Raw genomic sequence first — 5,970 nt, 5'->3', positions numbered from 1 at the left:
ATTATTGCACCTTATTCCAGCAGCTAGATTTTCAAATACATAAGTAGATGAGAATTTGTCAAAGGACAATTGATTAAACACTATTTTCAAACATTTTAATACTTTTGTTCAATGATTTTATTGAGCTTCAAGCTGCTTTTAATGAAAAATTAGTGCGAAAAATAACAAAAAGTAGTTAATAAATGAAGGAAGTTATAGCTGCTATTTCGGAGATCATCTCAGGCATATCCTGAACAGACTTCTTCATCGAGTTCACTGGGATTCGAACCGGCAACTCCAGTTTACAGAGCTTGTGGTTTACCCATGGAGCTAAGTTCGCCATGTAAACTGTTGCTGCCTTTTCCACTTTTTCATTTGCGAACCCAACTACCATCAAGGGCAACTAACTATTTCGTTGGTTTTAAGACTTGATCATGTGGTTGTTTGTGGATATTACCGACTTTTCCTTAGACAATTTTGTGACTTACTGGCTTTATGGTTATTTATTGAAATCGCCTCCGGCGGCAATAGCAGCATCAATAGTCTGCCAGAATTGTTTGCGGGCCCGGATCGAATGTTCCGTATGCGCCATTCATCTGATGGTTTCTTCTCTTAGAGAATCAGGGCAACTATGTGGATGTTCAAGAACGCGCCATTCATAGTCATCCGAACGATTAAGATTTGCCGAGCTGGGTGGTCATAGCTTTGAAGGTATGGGATTATGCAAATTCTCGGATTTCTAATCTTGTGCCTCCATGAAACTTGTGTGAAGGAACAGAGTTCCATTGGAATACGCATGCCCTCTTACCACGTACATTCTCTATTCAGGATTTCTCAACTGCTTCTTAAGCTTCGACATATGCGATAGCATTTACGCGAAGTCCTTTGGGAAAGAAATGCGGTGGCATGACACGTCCTTCATTGCTCAAAACCGACTAAACCATAACAGTCGGTGGAAACTTAGCTCGCCAGACACGTGGCACGTCTGAAGGATTTGAACATAGCCCTACATCACTCTGTCAGCAAGCTTTTTAAACAAAAGATTGGGCTACTTAAAAAAATTGGGCTATTTGAAGATCGCTGCAATAACTGTGCGTCTCTGCATTTCTTGTGTTCGGCTTCTTGCTAGCATTAAAAATTATAAAACATGTTTGTATGGAGATTGGTAAATATATGTGAGTATCCTCAGATACCTGACACACCATGTTGAGATACTCTGGATATTCTAAACAAAAATTACCGTAATTTTCCAGGAATGTTTTGCGTACATCCCTGAACTGCTCATTAAAAAGAATAACGCCTAAAAATATGCCTCATATTTTTGAATATGTTACGTTTTATCGACGTTATAAAATTTGTAGTAAAAATTATTTTTTTAACATTAAACAACTACATTGGGGTGATCCGCACAAAGAATCGGGGTTTTTTTTACTCTAAGCGCCGTTTTCTTATGTAGGTTTTAAAATTTATCTGCCCTTTAAACACAATTTTTCAGAACAAAATTTGTGTTAAAGGGCAGATAAATTTTAAAAACAATTTGAAAAAATGTAAATCCACTAGACATATACATTTATTTGCATCAGGGTTATGCCTTAAATAGAAAAAAAAAACAATCTCGAAAACCTGGAAACTTTTACTCGAAACTTTAAATAAGCTTTTAAAATTTCTACGAATAACTTTTCAAGTTTCAAAATATGCCGCTTTTCGAATCTAGGCGTATCACCCTAATAACTTTTATTTTGCATTATAACTTGTTTAATTTTTTTTTTGCTCTTGTTTATAGGCATATATATGTATGTATATTTATATACATCATTTATCGCTTTTTAACGCAATTTTTAACTAATCTAGTTCTTCTTTTCTATGTCATGCTTGGCTTTGAAAACGAAAACAACTTCAAACAATAATGAAAATGCAACAATTACATACCACATTAACGAGGATAAAAATGTGAAACAACAAGAAAATAGCCCAACGCTTGTAACAAACGCTTCTGCTACTTGGCTTTTGCTGCTGATGTTTCCGCTTCCGCTTCGCTTCTTCTTCAACTTTCGCTGCGGCTACTAATTGAACGCTTCGCTTGTATTTAAGTAGCTTCGAATAATGCTTGTATAACCTGCACTTTTTTAAGCGTAGCGCATGAATAATGCACGCAACACCAATGCATATGGATGAGAGGCAGTGAGCTGCGAGAGAGAGAGAGAGAGAGAGAGAAGAGATAAAATACAAATTAAAAAAAAAAATAACACATTCTAGAAAGCAATAGAATAATTACACACAAACAAAAAAAAAAGCAGTAACCAACCGACTAAGTGCAGCAGCACTTGATTATGTCAGACTACAATCAGCAACAAAACTATATATATATATATATATATTGTATCTGTAGAAAAACAAAGCAAACAACACAAAAAACAACAAGAAAAAAAAACCAAACATAAGCAGCGTATTTTATATAAAATTTTGGTTGCAATTTTTTTAGGCTGATTTTATTTCTACATTTAGTTTTAATTTTTCGCTTTTTTGTATATTTATTTAAGCTTGATTTGTGTGCTTTTTTTTTGCTTTTTTCATGCTTTATTGATCTCGTTTATTTTTTAGTTCGATCTCGTTATAATTTATATTTTATGTATGTATTTGTAAGCATGTATGCTTTGTATTTAGTTGAACGCTTTTATAATAATTTTTTCGTTTAAATTTTTTTCTTTTCTCCTTTTTATTTCACTTTAATTTTCTGTGTTTTTTTTTTTTGTCTCATTTCAATTTTCCATATTAATAAATCGCAGCTTGGTTTATAAAAAAATATCTAAAATAAAAAAATTAAAATAATAAAAAAAAATATTTGTATTTGCTATTTCGTTTGAAAATATACATTCACTATGTTTTTGCAATTTAAATTTGAATTTTTTTCTATTACACCCCATGTATCTGTTGTATTCGTGCACTTTTTTTCTATTGTAGCGCAAAAGCAATTTTAAAATATGCAAAAATATTAGTTATGTGCGCTAGCTAAAAAAAAAATAAATGAACTAAACCAAAAAATAAAAAAAATTACGAAAACACAAAAAAATTGTTTGTGAAATTTTTCTGTATCTGACAAATGCGTATCTGCGCGTGTTTGAATTATTTTGCTCCGTAGCGACGCTGCACGTTAATTCCTGCTACAGTATAGAGGTGTATTTGCATGCATGCACAATTTTTTTTTGGTGCATTTCTAAAAACAAGTGTGCTGAAAAAATTTTAGCGGCAGTAAAAAAGGTACATATAAAAATATTTTCCCAAAAAAAAAACGCAGTAAGTATATGAAATTTAAGCAAAAATGTGCGTATGCTATTTTACTGAGTCGAAACCAATTATACACACTACCACATACTAACTAGTACCTACATATATTAATACATACATACATAGAACGGAAATTATTTAAAAATTTTGATTGAAACATGTTCTAGAAAATTTATTGCAACTACACGCTGTAGGGAAAACACGAACTAGTGAACCAGATTTCTAGTTCAGTACTAGTTCTTTTTCGCCAAAAACGAACCAGTCCGATAGTAACTAGTTCCGCCCAGTCCAAAAGCAGTGAAATGTGGTATTTTCACTAAATTATTTTATTTTAAATTTTAAAAGCAGGGAAGGTAATCATTATGAGTAAAATAATTTAAATCAGCATTTAATAATTATTTTATGAATTGATTTGTACAAATAATGACTACTTTTATTTATTTTTTCGCGCAAAGATTATCATTAATTTTGAGTTTTATTTTTCCACTTAAAAATAATGATAATTTATAAAATTTGAAAGGCCATACAGACGCAACCTACTGAAATTTTGACCTGAAAAGTTCGGGTCTTATTCCTTTTATAAGGGTGCGGCTACCTCTCAAAAGGATACTTTGTAATCCGCTGTATAATTTTTAAGAATCATTATACTTAGTGATTCATAAACAAAGGCCAAAATCATGAAGGACAATTGAGAAAGGAATGCAGTTGCAGAAAAAGAGGCATTTAAAAAAAATGTGTCATAAATTATAAAAATGCAAGCCCTACTCTTTTAGAAGCTTTCTCTTTTATGCAATCCAGCACAGCTACCTTAATACAGTCAGTCAATAAAGTTTAGATACAACGAATTTTTTACAATACGGGCAACTATTTTTTTAAATATTTTAGTTTTCGGTAATTTTTTATAAAAATGTGGTCAATTCTACAACAAAATTCCAAAAATCAGAGTTCCAAACCTTGTGCAAAATTTAAGAAAATTCTGCAAAATCTCATTAAATAATTCACTCTCTACTTACGCTATCTACAAAAAAGTTGAGTTTGCAGTTTTTTAGCCCATTCAATTTTAGTATAAATGACGTGCAAGTATGAGGAAGCTAGGACTTACCAAACAACAAAAAAGAAAATATTTCTACATATCAATGGTAAGTGCTAGCTACCTCAAACTTGCACTTTGTTATACTGAAATTGAATGGGCTAAAAAACAGCGTACTTAACTTTTTTCTAAAGAGTGTAGATTGCAATATTTGGATGGAAATTTGCAGTTTTCTTTAATTTTGCATAAGGTTTGGAACTCTGATTTTTGGGGTTTTGGTGTAGAATTAACCATATTTTTATAAAAAATTGGGGAAAATAAAATATTTAAATAGTTGCCGGTATTGTAAAATCCTTCGCTGTACCTAAACTTTATTGACTGACTAAATATCTTATTTAAGTTAAGTACGACAAAAACTTTCGAAGTACTTCATATATGTACATATAAGTTTAAAAGGAACTGAATTTACTTAAAAATCAATATGCTTAAATTTAGACAAGTAAGACAAAGTGAATTAATATTTTTACTTTTAAGCAGAACGCACTCTTGTTTTTTACTTACTACTTAAGTTTAATACTTCTACTACTACTAATGTGGTTTATAAATTTTTCATAAGTGCGTTTAAACATTTGTGATGGTATTGTACTTCAACCGATCGCATTTAATATAAAAGGGAAATGTTTCGACAAGCCTGATTAGAAATGTGAAAGATCTAAGGTGACGAATTTATAACAAGTTGGGAAGTATAAAAAATGGATGCAGATCGAACTAGATCTCATCTATCGAATTAGGAACTGGTACGGAACTATAGAAAAGGGATGCAGAACGAACTAGATCTTATCTGTCGAATTTAGAACTGGTTCGGAACTAGAACCAAAGGTATGCAACGGGGGACAATTGACACTTCCTAGGACATCGCAATGTTAAATTCGCCAGTCGCTAGCATGCAAAAGAAAATTAACGCGTACTAGTCATGGTTCCAAACACACTAGAACCATACCAGTTCCGCACTAGTTCGTTTCCCTACAGGGCAATAGCTGCATATGTAGGTATGTACATTCATATATACATGTGAACATTAAGCTGTACTAGAAAAAAAGGTCGCCCTACACCCTCGAATATAAAGTGCATACTCGAATTTTTGCAGAGCAATTAAAAGAAAAAATTCGTTGACCGTCGTATTTTCGCCATTTAGATCAGATCTTAAATAGTGATACAATGATGTTGTTTTCTCGAGTAGAATTTTTTTTCTTTCAAAGTTCATTGACCTCAAGTGCTAGTACTTACCCAGCAGATATCAGTTCTTATTACCCTAACGTTCCACCCTAATGTCGTAAACTAAAGCTCACCAAACATTATTGAAATTTTGCTAAAGAAGTATTTCGGCTATTCCTGTAGAACTATTAAAAAAAAAAATAAAATATGTAAAATGACGGGCCATAGGCTGGGCCCCAAAAAATATTTTTTTCGAAATTGCATTGCAAAAAAACTTTAGACTGTAAGCGAACTGTTTTTGCTTGTATGGTGCTCCGGTCTAATGTACACATGTATACATAAATATGTATATAAATAAATATAACAGGGGTATTGGTTGGAATTAGTTGGCATTTTAAATTTACTTTTACGCATAAAATTTTTACCCAGCTCTGTTGACTCAATGAATGGTCGACTAAAAT

Source organism: Rhagoletis zephyria, unplaced genomic scaffold (genome assembly GCF_001687245.7).
Source record: "Rhagoletis zephyria isolate East Lansing unplaced genomic scaffold, Rhagoletis_zephyria_1.1 Rzeph_scaffold_03092, whole genome shotgun sequence".
NCBI lineage: Eukaryota > Metazoa > Arthropoda > Insecta > Diptera > Tephritidae > Rhagoletis > Rhagoletis zephyria.
This window is presented reverse-complemented; position numbering follows the sequence as displayed.